Source organism: Apium graveolens, chromosome 10, assembly GCF_009905375.1.
Source record: "Apium graveolens cultivar Ventura chromosome 10, ASM990537v1, whole genome shotgun sequence".
In the NCBI taxonomy this organism is placed as follows: Eukaryota; Viridiplantae; Streptophyta; class Magnoliopsida; order Apiales; family Apiaceae; genus Apium; species Apium graveolens.
In genome coordinates this window covers 208,777,989-208,796,299 of record NC_133656.1, presented here as the reverse complement: position 1 = coordinate 208,796,299, position 18,311 = coordinate 208,777,989, and the positions used below count along the sequence as shown (strand labels likewise).

The 18,311-nt window shown below is 32.4% G+C and overlaps 1 long non-coding RNA gene across 1 annotated transcript; it reads right to left on the bottom strand.

The window, feature by feature from the left end:
• Window positions 1-13,423: 13,423 nt before the first annotated feature.
• LOC141689379 (uncharacterized) lies at window positions 13,424-16,770 on the bottom strand. The gene is made up of 4 exons (XR_012562360.1): window positions 16,524-16,770; window positions 16,063-16,130; window positions 15,386-15,481; window positions 13,424-13,873 (listed from the first exon to the last, which is right to left on the bottom strand). It is a non-coding gene; the product is annotated as an uncharacterized LOC141689379 (long non-coding RNA).
• Between the last annotated feature and the right edge of the window lie 1,541 nt (window positions 16,771-18,311).

The following is an 18,311-nucleotide window of genomic DNA, read 5'->3' as shown; positions in this document are numbered from 1 at the left end:
TTCGAAAATTAATTGATTAATTAATTTAATTAATTATTAATTGATTTTAATTAATTATTTAATTAGATTTAATTATTTAAAAATGATTTAAAAATTCTGAAAAATAGTTTCGAGCTTTAAAATATTATTCTAAATTGTTTCCAAGGCTCGATAATTATTCTAAAATTATTTGGGAGCCAGAATTGGCCAACCGAACGCTGTTTATTAACCCAAAATTGATCCAACGACCCATTTTAATTCCCAAAAACATTTTAAAAATCATTTTAAATACCAGAAAGCCTATTTATGACCCGAGACTTCTTTATAAATAATATATCATTGATTACGTGATGTATTATGTGCTATATGTGACTTGTTAATTGACTATCGGTCTATATATTCGGTGTTTACTTGATTATTGCATAACTTTCAATCCGTTAATCGGATTTGGGTAAAACGAAGGGTAGATAGAAGTATGTGTTAAATAGAATTCCATGAGTAAATTATTGATAGATGTTTATGATATGTAAGCAGAAGAGGCAAGGCGCAGGAAAGGGAAACAGTTAGTTGAGGAGTAAGACGATTGTGATTGGAAGCGAGTGCAGTGTAGTAAGCTAATATCAGGTAAGTATTCCGAACTTTCTCGAAATATTGTAATACGTGATAGTCTGGTTGATATTGCAAGTGCTTTGAAGCACTGAAACCTAAACTCTGATTCCAGTTATTGTTCTTGAGCCATAAACCTTATTCTTTCTAGACCATTGATTGTTGTATACCTAAACACAAATCTCAAGTATACGATATTACTCCACAAATACATGTAAACAAAATCCCAAACACTGAACTGAATTACTTGTACATTCAATCATTGTATTTTATGCTTTGAAAGCCCAAATCTTTGAAATCCTGAAATGTTGATTCCTTTGTTATCCAATTCTTTCATTACCCAGCATCCAAGCTTTTAAATTGCCTTATTGATACTTACAAGGATTGAAACCCTTTCATTGTTAAACATTTATTGTTGTTAATGATTTCGGTTATTGTTTATTATTGCATATTCTGTTATTATGTTAGAATTGGATTGTTTTTATAAAATTGTGGACCAGATTCGTGGTCAGACCATATAATGGTCAAGTTAGGCCAATGTGTGCCTTGGATCCAGTAGTTAGAGCAATGCTGTGTGCCTTGCTCGGGGTTAGTGCGTGACTGATCAGCAGCCTAACCTTGGTTTTTAAATTAAAAGTATAATATCCAATTCTAAATCATAATCCAATGTTCACTTGATATCATAATCATATTCACCTAATGATCATTATTCTCAGTTTTGTCATTGTGACTTGCTGAGCTAGTTAGCTCATTTGTGCGATGTTGTTTATATTCTTTCCAGTTAAAAAGGAACCAGTTGGTAGCGAGGATCCCCAGTCCAGCGCGATAGCTAGGGGTTCAGGTTGAGAAAGCTGAGCTAGTAGGCTTCTTTTGGGATAATTTAAGTTTGTAAAAGTTTGTAATAATGTTTAATACTCAGTTTGAGTTTGAAATAGTTGGGATTTGAACGGTTTGTAATATATTAGTGTGTTTGGCTTGTGTGCATACTTTAACCTGTTGCGGTCCGTGGTGGTTGGTAAGTAGGGTCACTGCATATATTAATATTATCTTTATTATTGTTATAAGCAGGTTATAATTAAGGTGTGTGTGTGGATCCCAAACTTCTGACCCGGGTTTGGAGGGCGCCACAGATGTTATACATGTCAGAGAGTTAAAGCAGAGCATCAGAGACCAAGTGGATTGTTGCAGCCATTGGAGATTCCAGAATGGAAGTGGGAGCATATTGCCATAAATTTCATAGTCGGATTACCAAGGACAAAAGCCAATCATGATGCCATTTGGATTATAGTGGACAGACTTACCAAGTCAGCTCATTTTCTGCCTATAAATAAAAGATTTTCACTAGACAAGTTAGTCCATATGTACCTAAAAGAAATCATAGTTCGTCATGAAGTCCCTGTGTCTATCGTATCCGATCGAGATCCGAGATTTAATTCAAGATTTTGGAAGAGTTTTCAAGAATGTCTGGGAACAAGAATGAATATGAGCACGGTTTACCATCCACAGACGGACAGCCAGAGTGAAAGAACAATCCTGACAATCGAAGACATGCTACGTGTTTGTACCATTGATTTCAAAGGAAGTTGGGATGAGCATTTACCCTTGGTAGAATTTGCTTACAACAACAGTTATCACGCCAGTATTGGGATGCCACCCTATGAAGCTCTTTATGGACGCAAATGTCGATCTCCTATATATTGGGACGAAGTAGGAGAACGCAAAATACTTGGACCTGAATTAGTGCAACAAATGAAGGAAGTTGTTGAAGTTATCCAGAAGAGATTGATAGCAGCACAAGATCGTCAAAGGAAGTATGCAGATCAATCAAGGAAAGATATGGAATTCGAAGAAGGAAATCTGCTATTACTGAAAGTATCGCCGTGGAAAGGATTGACACGATTTGGAAAGAAAGGAAAACTGAGCCCAAGATATATTGGACCTTTTAAGATTCTAAAGCGCGTTGGAAAAATAGCTTATGAGTTGGCGTTACCTCCGTACATGGAGCACATTCACAATGTTTTTCACGTATCGATGCTTAAGAAGTATAATCCAGACTTCAGGCATGTAATCGAATACGAGCCAATAGAGCTTCAAGCAGATTTGTCATATTTAGAGAGTCCGATAGAGATTCTAGAAGAAAGAGAGAAAGTGTTATGGAATAAAGTGGTAAAGTTAGTAAGAGTATTGTGGAAAAATCCAAAGGTTGAAGAGTCAACCTGGGAATTAGAAAGTGATATGAGAGAAAAGTACCCTCATTTATTTTCTTAGGAGATTCTGAGGACGGAATCCTTTTAAGGGGGGAAGGATGTAATATCTGGGATATATCATGTAATTATTTTTGCTAATAAATAAATATTATGCATGTCCAGTATTTAATCTTTGAATTATTTGTTAAGTGGTATATGTGTTTGGATGTTTAAAAATAATATTAATTGAGTATTTTAATATTTATATGTCCAAAATAAAATATAGATATTTGTCATATCTTCCTATTTATTTTTATGTTGATTTACGATTTTATAGGAAATATATGGATTTTATAAATTCTTTTCCCGAGTATTTATAAACTATCTTATATAAACGGGAACCAACCGACGTCATCCGTTTTTACGTTTTTATAACCCAAAACTCTTCCGAGAACTCCTTCCTAACCTAATTGCAATATTCCGAGTATTTTTCATGTTTTGACTTTTTCGATCCGGCGTACGGTTTGTCATGCGCGGGTCCCAGCGCAATATTTTCGATACATTATTCATTTCGGTAAATCAATGAATAACATATTTTTGATAAACGGGATCTTTTTATTAAACTATTACAATTATCACCTCGTAATACGTGTAACCAGGCGCTGAGACCAAGACCGCAGTACAAATTGTACTAATTTGGATAATTATCCCGAAAACCGGTATCGTTTGGATCTGTTTTTATAAATAAACGTACCATTTTATATCCGGAATGACCCAACGGGATACTAATTTTCCGTAATTATAAATAGCTTTTACCGTATTTTATTTCGTACCGAAAATCATTTGCAAACAGTAATTATATAATTTTACAGAGAAAATCTATATATTCATATAAACTTTCAAGAATCAAACAGCAATTCAGAGGTGTTATTGAAATCCGTTTGGAAAGCTTGAGTAACCAAAATGAAGGGTTTGAAGAGTACTATCAGATTATACAAGCTCCAGAGCTGCAGAATCAAGGGTTTATTTTCTATATTTTTATTTATTTTCGAATTATTTTGATTAAAAATATGAATTTTTGTTCGGATGATTGTTTGATTGATTTGATGATTGCATGTTGTAGAACTTGTTTTCCTGATGATTTTCATATGTCATATAACTGATTTGGAGTTCAATAACATGTTCAAAATTGAGTTTAATCTTCGAATTTTAAAATTAGGGTTTATAACCCGTATGAATGTTCTTAATTGAAATTTAGGACCTTTTGTTCTAGGGGTTATTAGCTGTTGAAATATAGTGGGTTGTGTTCCTTATGAAATTTGCAATCGATTGGTGTATAGCTCGTTAACAGACGATTCATGGTTTGAAGAGAGTTGTGTTTTTAAAGTTACGTCGAGCTCGCCGGAAACCGGCGAAATTCTGGGCCAAATTTCGGCCAACTCAGGGGTTATTGATGTGTTTTGATTGCATGAATAGATTCATGGTGATGTATAGATCATATTTGGAGGAGTTGGTGGTGTGAGGATGCCGGGAACCTGTTCTCCGGCCATCCCCGTAATTTTTCGGCGACTAAACTGCAAAATTGCAGTTTAGTCCCTGTACTTTTGAAGATGATGAAATTTACTCCCTGAAGTTTCTGGAAATTGCAGAAATAGGATTCCTGTTTTAAAAATATTTAAAAATCATATTTTCAATTTATTTTAATTATAAAAAAATTCGTTTTTAATTTCTGAAAATCCCAAAAATTATTATTATAATTCCAAAAATTATTTTTAATTCAAAAATAAATCTGAATTAATTAGTTAATTAATTTTATTTAATAATTAATTGATTAATTAGTCAATTAATTTCAAAATTAATTGATTAATTGATTTAATTAATTATTTAATTATATTTAATTATTTAAAAATAAATTAAAAATTCCGAAAAATAGTTTCGAGCTTTAAAATATAATTTTAAATTGTTTTCAAGGCTCGATAATTATTAGAAAATTATTTTGAAACCAGATTTGGCCAACCGAACCTTGTTTATTGCTTTGAAATTGATCTAGCGACCCGTTTTATATCCGAAAAATGTTTTAAATATCATATTAAATATCTGAAAGCCTGTTTATGACCCGAGACTCCTTTATAAATGATATATCATTGATTGTTTGACGTGTTGCGTGTTATATGTAACTTGTTATTTGACTGTCGATCTATATGTTCGGTGTTTACTTGTTTATAGCATAACTTTCAATCCGTTAGTCGGATTTGGGTAAAACGAAGGGTAGATAGAAGTGTATATCAAATAGAATCGTATGAGTTGAGTATTGATAGATGCTTATGATATGTGAGCATAAGAGGCAAGGCTTAGGAAAGGAAAGTAGATAGTCGAGGAGTAAGACGGTTGTAATTGGAAGTTAGTGAAGTATAGCAAGCTAGTACCAGGCAAGTGTTCTGAACTTTCTCGAAATATATTGTTGATGATTGATAATCTTGTTCTATATTGCAAGTGCTTTGAAGCACTGAACCCTAAACCTTGATTCCAGTTGTTGATCTTTGAGCCGTAAACCTTATTCTTTCTGAACCATTGATTATTGCATACCCGAATATGAACCACAGATATACGATACCACTCCACAAATACATACAAACTAAATGCCAAACACTGAATCAAATTGCTTATATATTCAAACCATTGTACCTTATGCTTTGAAAGACCAAATCCTTGTAACCTTGAAATGTTGATTCCTTTGTTATCCAATTCTTTCATTACCTAACAACCATTCTATGAAATTGCTATATTGATCCTTTGTGGAGATTGAAACCATCTCATTATTGAACATCCAATATTACTTATGATTTTGATTATTGCTTTACATTGTTTATTCTGTTATTATGTTAGAATTGGATTGTTTTTATAAAATTGAGGACCAGATTCGTGGTCAGACCAGATTAGTGGTCAAGTGAGGCCAATGTGTGCCTTGGATCCAGTAATTAGAGCAGAGTTGTGTGCCTTGCTCGGGGTTAGTGCGTGATTGATCAGCAACCTAACCTTGGTTTTTAAAATAAAAATATAATATCCAATTCTAAATCAATAATCATTGTTCCCTTGATATCTTAATCCTTTTCACTTGATGATCATTATTCTCAGTCTTGTCATTGTGACTTGCAGAGCTAGTTAGCTCATTTGTGCGATGTTGTTTATGTTCTTTTCCGGTTAAGAAGGAACCAGTTGGTAGCGAGGATCCCCAATCCAGTGCGAGAGCTATGGGTCCAGGTTGATCGAGTTAAGCTAGCGGACAGCTTTTGAGATAGTTTAAGTTTGTAAAAGTTGTAATAATGTTTAATATTCAGTTTTGAGTTTGAATAGTTGGGATTTGGATGTTTGTAATATAAAGTGTGTGTGTTGCTTGTGTACATTCTTTAATATGTTGCGGTCCGTGGTAGTTGGTAAGTAGGGTCACTGCATATTATTATTATCTTTACTATTGTTATAAGCAGGTTATAAATAAGGTGTGTGTGTGTGTGGACCCCAAACTTCTGACCCGGGTTTGGAGGGCGCCACAACAACAATATTCTCTAATACAACGCGGGTAACAAAACTGACCTGCTGAAACACAATACCATAACAACCTGAAGGGCTCACCTCCTGATAACCTCATTTCGACTATGCGGCTTTAGATATCAATAAATTACCATAATAAATATTCAGGAATAAAGAACACTGACATAATATTGAAAGAATAAGGATTGGCTAGTAAGAGAGTAAGGTAATAGAGAAATATATGTATTTACCTATTTCTGGATTTAGAATAAGGGAAGAACAATTATTTTGTATGCGATATGAACACGCTTTACTTTCATGCTCTAAGCTTGGCACTAAAAACTCGAACTACACGTATCTATCATAAAAGATACTATTTTAATTAACTGATAATAATTATTCATCTCATTTGTATGTCTATCACTATCGTCTATCCACCCAAATTAATTATAAATTTTAAGAGATAAATAGACACATATTTGACATAGCACGTAAATCATATTGTCACATAGTTTCGTAAAATATTTGTTTAAATCGAAACCGACTCGTTATTCATCTTTATACAAATATTTGGCTCATAAAATAATTTACACATTAAATCCTTATTTTAAAAGAATTAGAATTTAAAAATAATTAACATTGAAAGTTAGCTTAATTCCGAAAGAATTCTAAATCCAAAACAATTTTTTTTTGAAAACGATATCATTTTCTATTTTTAGAAATATTGGTTTTGTTTAAAATGAATAAACGGTTCGATTAATATTTAATTAATAATAATAATCCCATTATTATTTTAAATGATTTAATATTCGAATTAATTATTATTTATATTTTTAAACAACTGTTTAAAAAATTAATTAATTAAAAAGATATTTATAATTTTTGGAAATTATTTAAAATGATTTATAATTATGTTCTTAATAAAATTAAATGGTTAAAAATAATTAATCAAATTAAATAATTAATAAAATGAATTTTGATTTTTTGAAACTAGTTAAAAAAATATTTCAATTTGTTAATGAAATTAAATGAATTAGTTATATAAACAAATTAAACAAATTGAATTTTGAAAATAATGAAAAATATGATAATTTGTATAGTACACTGATCTCAGGTTTTTGTTTTGGATTTTGAAGATTAAAACCCCCTTTTGATAAGAGCATTGCTGGAAAAACTTTGAACATCATCGAATTTTTTTCAGAATATGGCGATGCCTCAGATTTCAAGACGATCTGTTCGAGTTGAAAATAAGATAGTCGCAGTGGATTTTTAAGATAACTCGCAAAGCACAATATATGCAACACAGATATACGAACAACAATCATAAAAAATATATCGGCACACATATTTAGGTTAAAACCCGAAGTTAAAGATGCGATAAAAGCAGGTGAAATCCTACGTATCAAAGCTTGACAAAACTCAGTTCAAAACCCCTAACAACTCTTTACGAATCTTATAAACATATGAACAATTAAAATATAATTAACCCCCAATGATTAAGACTAAAAATTTATTTTTCGAGAGAGTTACTGTTACACTCAAGTCCCACATCGAGTAGATTTGAGATTTTTGTTCAGTTTATAAAACAAAGTATTACTACTAAGTACACCAACAAATCATGATCTTTTGGAAGCCTTTGGTGGGCTTGTTGTTAACCTAAGTTGGCTACATTTGGGTCAATAGGTTTCTATTGAGTTTCAACCCAAGATGATTGGTTGGTCTTGGTGATAGAAGACATAATTGGATTGGATAATAATTGTATGTATTGAGAATTATTATCATAATGAGATTGGGTAATAACTGTATGGGTAGATAATTATTATTATAATCATATTAGATATGTCTTGTTAGCCAAGTTTGTTTTGGATATATATACATAGTCATGTTACCGTTTTGATGTATCCTTAAGAGATGTAGTCGTCTTAGATATCGGTTGGAGACGTTTGAGCATTGGTTGGCTCAAGTATCAATTTGGGACACCATGATGTGATATGTATTAATGTATTATTGATATTTATTTGGATTAATAATACAAGTTGGAACATGGGTTTTTCACGTCAAATATATTATTGTGTGTGTACTCTATTGAATCTCGAATTTGTTTGTGTGTTTCCTCCTAACAAGTGGTATCAAGAGCCGAGGTTCGGGTTCGTGATGAATTGGGTTGGAGGAAAGTTCGAGGTTCAATTAGTATGGGGGAGTACATTGAAATATTTGCTGACAAAGTTACATGCAGTATGGCGGTTGACTTGCAACGAGGATCAATTCGTTCGGATTCGAGGTGAAAGATGAATGTAATCATTGCAATAGTTTCAATGTTTTTATGGTTGATCAACCAGGTGAAGAATTTGGATGATTCTCGTGATGTTCTTCAGAATAGGCCGAATGATTGTGAAAGCAAGGATCGGGTGACTCAATGGTGAATGTAGGCACTCATGGTTGATGCCCATGATTTTGTGGATGGATATGCGTGCCGTTATGATGAAGAATGGTAGTTTGGAGGTATCAGAGTTCACTATACGGATTTTAGTGATTCTCAAAAGTTGGAAGAACGAGATAAATTGATTCTAGTTCGAGGGGAGGCATTGGCGAATGGACGTTGATGTTTTGATAGTTACCGATCAATCTGATATGGAGTATTGGGTTGAAGGAGATAATTGTTGGGTTTCGACTTAAGATGATTGGTTGGTCTTGGTGATACAACACATAATTGGATTGAGTAATAGTTATATGTGTTGCCAATTATTATCATAATGGGATTGGCTAATAATTGTATGGGTAGATTATTATTATTATTATTATTATTATTATTATTATTATTATTATTATTATTATTATTATTATCATCATATTAGATATGTCTTGTTGGCCAAGTTTGTGATGGCTATATATACATAGTCATGTTATTGTTTTGATGTATGCTTAAGAGATGGAGTCGTCTTAGGTATCGGTTGAAGATGCTTGAGCATTGGTTGGCTCAAGTATCAGTCTGGGACACCATTGAGGTGTTATGTATTAATGTATTATTGATAATTATTTGGATTAGTAATACAAGTTGGGATGTGGGTTTTTCATGTCAGATATATTGTTGTCTATACTCTGTATTGATAGAGTTGAATCTCAAATATATATGTGTTTTTCCTCCTAACAGTTTCAATTTATTTCAGACTCCGAATTGAGACTTCACTCAATTTGAAAAAGACTCAGGATATGACCAGAGTTGTCACATACGGTATCAGAACATTAGTTGTCAAAAGCTAATGTTTACTAAGTCATTAGCTATTCTAGACTAATTTGTAATGGATTGTTGGGAGTGGTTTACATTTAGTTATGGGCGTGGATATTATAAATGGTATCAGAGTTTCAGAGTTGACTCTCGGAAGCTTAACTTGTCAAATTTTTGAAGATGGGGGGACACGAACATTGGCGGCATTATCGCACAATGGACGGAGATCTAGAGGTCGGGATACGAAGCCAATCGGTATTATCCCACAATTGCTAGAGAGGAACGATCCAGAAATATTGGTTATTTGTTCAAGCCTGACGAGGACGTCGAGAGTTTAAGTGGGGAAGTTTTACAAACTCAGCCCCACATCAAATATATTTGGAACTTCTATTCAGTTTATGAGACAAAGTACTACTACCAAGTACACCATCAAATCATGATCTTTTGATTGTCTGTTATGGGCTTGTTATTTACCCAAGTTGGATGCATTTGGGCCTAGAGACTTCAACTTTTTTCAAACTCAAAATCGGGACTTAAATCGATTTTTGAAAAAAATGAAATTTGATCCAGGTTATGATAGTTACTATTAAATGATTTTGATGAAACAAACATATGGAACACATCACGAGGTTTGATTTGGTTACTCAAACTCTCCTTTCTAAGATCCCTATCACCTTCAAATCTTATTTGATCATTGAGAACTGATTAATAACCTAAACCCTAATTTTTCGAGCAAAGAGTAATTCTAAATTTTGATTTTTGTAAAAAAGGTATTAAATAAAAATATATTTATGATTAATTAAAAATAACCTCCTAAATTTAAATTAGGGTATATTTAAATTATTAATTTAACATAATCGGTCTAAAATAAATAATTTATAGAAATATTTTTTTTAAATTAATACAAATATTATACCAAAATTTCCTAAAAATTGTGAATTTTTCAAAACTATAAAAATATAAAATATTAGAAAGATTCTTTAATTTATAAAAATTAAAGTATAATTTTTGTGGGATTTGGAATATAGGTAGTTTCCGGTTAGATAATTTTTTATAAAACAAATTATTTTATATTAACAGCATGTCCTGGAAACAATATCAAATACCTAGAACACTTAACATCGACTATCAAAAATAAATTATGCTGACATGACATTATTAATAGGCATTTTTAACATTTAATAAAATAGTCAGAAAATATCTTCAATCATATTTAATATATTAAATTTCATTTAATATATCATAGAATAATTGCAATTTTTCCCATTTTCTAAATGATGATAATTTGATTAACCAAACTTTTTGATTATTTAGACCAATTATTATAAACACTTAACCGATTTTATAGATAAATCTTTCACTAATTTTGGCATTGTCAAGTCAATTAATTAAGGTTAATTAATATCATTATTAATTGACTTTTTTTACAATATTAGCTGACTTTTGGAAGGGAGATGGTTCTAAATTAGATTTGAAATGAACGGAACAAACGAGAATAATGTAAAAAAGTAAATTCTGAAATAATATTTGACACAAATATTATGTGAGAAATTTTAAAATAAATAATTTATAATTTAAATTGAATAAGTGTCTTATAAGCGATAAGTAAAAAATATTTACAAGTTATATAAGTGTTTGGATTTTACTTATAAGTCAGAATTTTTATTACTTAAAAGAATTAAAATAATTAATTTTTAAAATTAATTATCTCAATTCACGAATTTTAAAAATGGATTAACATTTTAAAATAAATATTTTAAAACTGAAAATATTAAAAAATAAATAATTAAAATAAGTTCATGAAATATATTTTAACTAACATTAACTTATTAACATCTCATACATCTATTATATATATAATACAACAATAGGGGTTCAATGAGCAAATTAAATCATAAATTCTCTACTTAATATCCATAAAATATTCATTTTAAGCATTAATACTCATTCATTATTTCACATTTAATATTTATATTTATATCATTTATAATCTCGTAAAATATCTTAAATATTGTTCTTAACCATTAATATTTGTTCATTCATACTCATATCTTAATATCTATTTAGACTTTACGTAAATTAATATTTATTTAGCTCCAATTGTGAACAATTGGAGCTAAAAATATCAATCCGAATTATATAGAGAAAGCCAGTGCATTGTACGGATTATGAAGCTAGTTATATGTTTAACTTAGAAGGTAGGGTCCAACAAATATTTTGATAAGTTACTGCGGATTTATAAATGTGTTGATTTAGAATATCTCCAACGGGATGCACCTGTTAACTAAAAAGTCTAGGTGGCAGTATCATATACATATTAGTTAAAAAATGTACTTCTCCCACCATGGTACTTGTTAGCAATATTTTTACATATCCTCTATTCTGTTTTCTATATTTGTTGATTTTGTAGCCATTAGCTAAAATTTTTACATCAGTTTTTTGCCTAATTTAAACCTAAACATGTCTATAAACATTAATACATACTCCCTCTGTCCCATTAGGATCTCTACATTAGGGAACGTGGTGTTTGACATACGTTTTAATGCTCCCGTAAAGTATAGTTACATAAATTATAATTTTTTTTCTTTTAAATAAAAATTCAATGTTTAAAGTTTAATACAAAAAAAAAAGAAAAATTAAATTACAAAAATATACTTTATTGATATGGATAGAAAATACATTCTAAAAAAACATTAAATGTCGCATTAACAGTACATCATAAACAACCTATTGTAACACCTAAAAAATTGCGAATAAGGCCAAAAAGTGTTGTTAAAGTGAAGAAAATGGTTATGATAACACTTTTTCAGAAAATAGGACCGTAACTAATAACGGCGCTACCATAGGGGTCTATGGTAACACTTTTTCAATTTTTGGTAACACCAGAAAAGGTGTAACCATAGAACATATATGCCTACACTTTTGTTATTTTGGTAACATTAAAATTGGTGTAACTCTAGACCTATGGTAACACCATTATGGTATTTGTTACATCACATTTGGTGTAACCATAAGGCCTATGATAACACCATTTAAGCTACTGTAACACTAAATTTTGAAAAATAAATTTATCAATAGCTACAACTTGTTATCTATGATAACACTTTTATATGGACCTTTTATGCCTTTACCTACACTTTTAAATATTTACCAACATTTTTTTGATATTTACCAATAGAGAATATGTATAATTTATATCAATAGCTACACTTTACAGGACTCATTGCCAATACTTTATGAAAAAATACGGAAATATGATGTTTGAAAAATTGAACTTCCCCAGCTCAAAGTTTACCAAGCATTCATCAACAAAAATAATCCAACAAAGAAAACAACCAGATAAGTATTATCAACCACCAACCAGTTCCAAGCCTACCAACCACCAACCAACCAAAACAAGTACTGGGAACTAAAACTAACTTAGCTAGCTAGGTACCACATCAAGATCATGATAATTACTGGCTAGGTACAATACAACTTTACGGTGACTACATTATCACTTTTAACATTCTCTCTTCTCGTATACTCCTCACATAGGCAGGGGCGGACGCAGACTTAGCGCATGACAGGGGCCAAAAACTTTTATAGAATGTATTTGGGATCCTTTACGGATAGCCATTTCTCGCTGAGCATATCCTGCTATCATAGCATTTCAGCTTATTAAACTTCTATACAGCATCTTATCGAACACCTGAGCTGCTTCATATATTCTATCACACCTTGCATACATATCTAGCAAAGAGTTCCCAATAACAGGATAGCATTCAAACCCTTTTCTACAACACAATCCATGAATCTGCATCCCCGTATCCACAACCCCTAAAATCCCACACGCTTTTACATTCGTGGACAAAGTAAACTCATTCGGATTCACTTCCGAAGAACCCATTTCTTTAAAAACATCCAATGATCCTTTGACATTACCTTGCTGTAAAAACCCATACATTAAAGAAGTCCAAAAAACCACATTCCTATCTAGCATTCTGTCAAACACCTTACGTGCCATATCCATTCTTCTACATTTTCCATACATATCTATAAGATCATTGTTTATCATCGCAAAATTGAAGAAAATACATGCCCAAATAGTCAAATGGACTATAAGTGGGAGGGGCCATTTTATAGAATGTAGCTCATTTATATACATTACACTCAATAGGCCAATACTACTACAATGTTGTTGAAAAAATGGGGGGGCCAAGGCCACCCTTGGTCTTATATTGGGTCTGCCCCTGCACATAGGTTCTTTATCCTTATCTTCCACTAATGCTTTTTAGGTATCTTCTTTTTTGCAGAGGTTTCTTTCTTCTTTACACTGACTTCATTCCTCTTTCTAGAAGTTCAAAACCTAAACAACCAAGAAATAACCAAGAGGTAAAAAAAATTAGTAACGTGAAATAAATAATTTGAATGCAAGGAAATAATGCCATAAAGTGTATGTCTACAACTATGTACGTATAAATATCCATAACAACCATCCACTTCCACCTCCTATCTCCTATCTTTCATACTAGAGGTTGGGATTTAGAACACAAATATACTTTATATACTTTCATACATTGAATAGAGAAGACACTACTAAAATTTTACATACAACACTGACATTACCTTGGTTAAATCCTCAGGTGTGTATATATAGTTAAATATTACAATAGATAAAAAGGAAATAAATTGGTGTGTTGTAATATTTTATGGGATATGCGTATATCATATCTATATGTGACCTATCAGATTGCATCTAAGCTTATTCAGAACACACTGAAGAATTCAAGTTTAGCACTTTCAAATCTGATTGGATCAGTAAAACAAATGGCTTTGCAAAATCATCATGTTAAAGGCTTCTACTTCACAGTGGTTGGTGTTCCTGCAGTACTTGCTTATTGCTTCTAATATTTTTACTTCTATAGTAATTAAATGGAGTCACGCAGGCAACTACACTACCTAAATATACTTAAGCTTAAACTCATTTCTCGTAGAGAATAATGATAATACTCTCTCCAGGAATCTAAAAAACAAGAAATCACTAGATGGATATGTATATCTGCTTGATTTATACACTATTAATACACTAAGATGATGATGGGATTGCAGAGCACATGTGTGGCGATTGTTAGTTATATGGGGAAGTTGCGTGTTGCAATTACATCAAAGAAAGGCTACATCGATGTAGATAAATTTAAGTCTTGTGTTCTCAAGGCTTTTGATATGATCTGTAAAACTACTACTACCGTCTAAATGGGTTATCCTGAGAAGTTTATATATTGGTAACTGTTTATAGCAATATTATTACTGTGACATTATTTGTTAACTTCCCTCATCAGCTATTATGTATTTGTATTTATGCAGGATGTGTAACATTTCTCAAATTTTTATAATGATATTTACGTCCACATGAACAAGTACCCCCATTCTGTTTGACAAAATAGCAAATTATTTCCGGCCACAGGCAAACAAGCAAAAGCTAGGAGTGTTAAAAATAAATGAAATCTCGGATGGTTTTAATGTTCATTTTGACTAAAGAACCATAAACATGTAAATGATTTAACATGTTCTACTTTCTTGCTCAAGGTGAATGTAAGCCAACTGGTGCAGCAATACAACTTTAACTAGGAAGGTTTAGATTAGAGGAAACATGCAAAGTCTTCAACTTCAATCTATAACTAGAGCAGGCTATCAACTAGATTGTAATTTTGTCAAGGCTTATATTACTTATGAAAGTTAAGAAAAAATATTTATCAGCAATGCAGTGTGCCTAGACTTATACCTTATGAAAATTAAGAAAAAAACATTTATCAGCAATGTAGTGTGCCTAGACTTATACCTTGTAAAGAATCAAACTTTTGTGAGGATAGACTTATACCTTGTTTTTGCTTGATTTAATCACTGCCTTCAATAGATTGTCTCCAACAATTTGCCTCTCCGTCCTTACTAGTTGGTTCCTCGTAATCGTTTTTGCCTATTACAAAACAATTGTTAGAAAAAACATCTCAACCATGTATAACATGTACCAACATATGCGACAATGAAAATATTTCAAGGAAAATGGTCATACCAGAAATGCAGTGTGGCATCTGGCAATCAAAATCATTTGCGAAGGTGCTAAATATGTTTCAAGATTCGAACCAGCACATATTTGTTCCATTTTTCCCTATGTATATGTCTCTCGATAGAGAAGTGGAAAATATAAATAATTGTCACCTTATTTACCTACTAGGTTGGAATATAATGCTTTATTTAGTAGCCGGTATGCCACTTGATACAGAAGTTGAAGCTAAATGGGTAAATAAGTAATCTCCAACACTATTAAGAAATGCAAAAGCAACAGTTGCAGGATTTACAAGCCCGTAGTATATATGCTAAAACTTCAATCATCAAATATCATCGAGATAAATATTCAAACGATACTTTTTGATTCGTTACTTCATATATTGTCAAGAACTATAATCCAATTCCAACATTCTTAATCAACAACTAAACTATACATGGCATATAACACAGAAGTATCATGAACAATAAGAGACAAAAATCAAGTAATACCTGAAACAAATTCTGGAAGCAAACTGATTATTCACCTTAGTCGCAAACTGTTGAGGAAGTTTGAGAGCCTGAACCATCCGTATATCATTTAGATATCAAAAAGTTAAAATAAAATATTATCATTAAAAAGAAAAAGAAACAACAGAATAATCTATGGTTAACATCTTTTTTCCCAATATCTAGTACTAGTGAATTATACTCGAGCTCCTCAACTAATGCCAAAAGAAGAAATCGCAGATGATGGAACCAATTACAACTATGTGTTCACTCTCTATGATACACCTTTATTTATGTATCATCTGTAAAGCCAATATTTGCGTATAATACATAAAATTACATATAAACATATAAAAATAAAAAACCCATAAAAACCCATCAAAGCCCCAATTAAAAAAACCTAACTAAAACATACCTTTAGGTAAAACCCTAATTTGAGAAACCTTATTGCAGAAAAAGAATACCTGGTTGTAGGACAAGAAGACCCGGTGAAGCCCCAAATCGATATGTGTGGATCAACTGAGAACCACGAATGTGGAACAAGAAGACCCAATTGAATTCTTTTGCAGTGAAGCCTCAAAATTGTTGGTGTGAATCGATTGAACTAAGGCACCTGAGTGAAGATCACCAGATATCGAAGAACTCGGACACCGATTGCAGCGAAGATATTGATTGAAATGAGAGAGAGAGAGAGAGAGAGAGAGAGAGAGAGAGAGAGAGGGGTGATGTGAGATTGGTTGTGTGAGACTTTGATGCTGATTTTTTTATTTTAGGAATGAATCTATTTTTTTTATTTTTGTCATTCCTCGCTTTTGTGTTTTCAATAATTTGGATTTCCGCTCCTGAAATTTCAGTGTTTGGTTACATCTTATTTTGAGACCAACTGTAACATTAATTATGGTGTAATCGTAGATGCCACTAGGGTTGTTCACGAACAGAGCTGTTCGTGAACAAGCTCGGGCTCGGCTCGGTTCGTTAAGAACTCGAGCTCAAGCTCGAACACATAAATCTGTTCGTTAAGAAAACGAGCTCAAGCCGAGCTTTGAGTGTGTTCGGCTTGTGTTCGGCTCGAGCTCGGATCGAGCTCGTTCGGCTCGGTAAACCTCGAAAAAATGTAATATTTTCAGAATATTTTAATAATACATTGCCCTGTTTCGCTCAACCTCAACACAAATACTCACCATTGACTCCTTAACTCTCCAGACACCAAACCAGAGAAAAAAAACACCCACCAGAGCCATAGGCCGACTTGCACTCACCCTTACTTCCCTGTTGAAGATTGAAACCAACAGACTTATAAAAGCAACACCAATAAGGAATCATCCAATTAACCCGCCCCCCAGCCTCCACCTACAGCTAATTCTCGCATTAAAACCAAAACGAAACAACCCCTCCAGAAATAACCAACTCCAGCCAAGCTTAAAAATAAAACCAAAACCACCAACATACACCCAGATAACCAAACCAACCCACTTAACTTTAACCAAAAATTGAGAACATGGAAGAGAAGTAGAGAACATTATCGGGGAATCTCATATTTGGTAACAGTTCACTGGATTTGTTTGGGAATTTAGGGATTTAAGTCGTATGTGATGGGAATTGTCTTTTAAGAAATTTAGGGATTTGGTTTGGAGAATGAATGAAATTTAGGGTCTGAGTCGTCTGACTAGTATGTTTTAGGTTTTTAGTTGGGCTGGGCTTGATGATTTCGACTGGGCTGAGCTTTTAAGTTGTAATATTTGTATATTTAATGAGCTCTTAACGAGCTATTCGATAACACATATACTCGGCCCGGCTCGTATTTGTCCGCGAACAAACTCGTGTTCGGCTCGATAGTTATCGAGCTCGAACACGTTTTTCTGTTCGATAATAAAGCTCGGCTCTGCTCGGTTCGTCAGAAAAAAAAATTAAAACTCGGGTCGTGAACTTCAAAACTCGACTCTACTGGGTTCGTGAACACCCCTAGATGCCACATTTTTTTTATTATTACACTAGACAACACCAATGATTACAATGAAAAAAGTGTAATCATAGGTAGATAAAAATAATTTTAAGGCACCTATGGTCACACTTTAGATGGTTACACCGGAAAAACCGTTACAACAGGTCATATATGGTGTAGTGTAAATTACACTTGGGCTTCTTGTCTGAAGTCCTGTACAGACCTGTCTGGTCCGAGTTCGTAGTAGACTCAAGACGGCCCATGTAGACAAGGTTCATCAGCAGAGCTTTCGTGGATATTCTTTTCCATG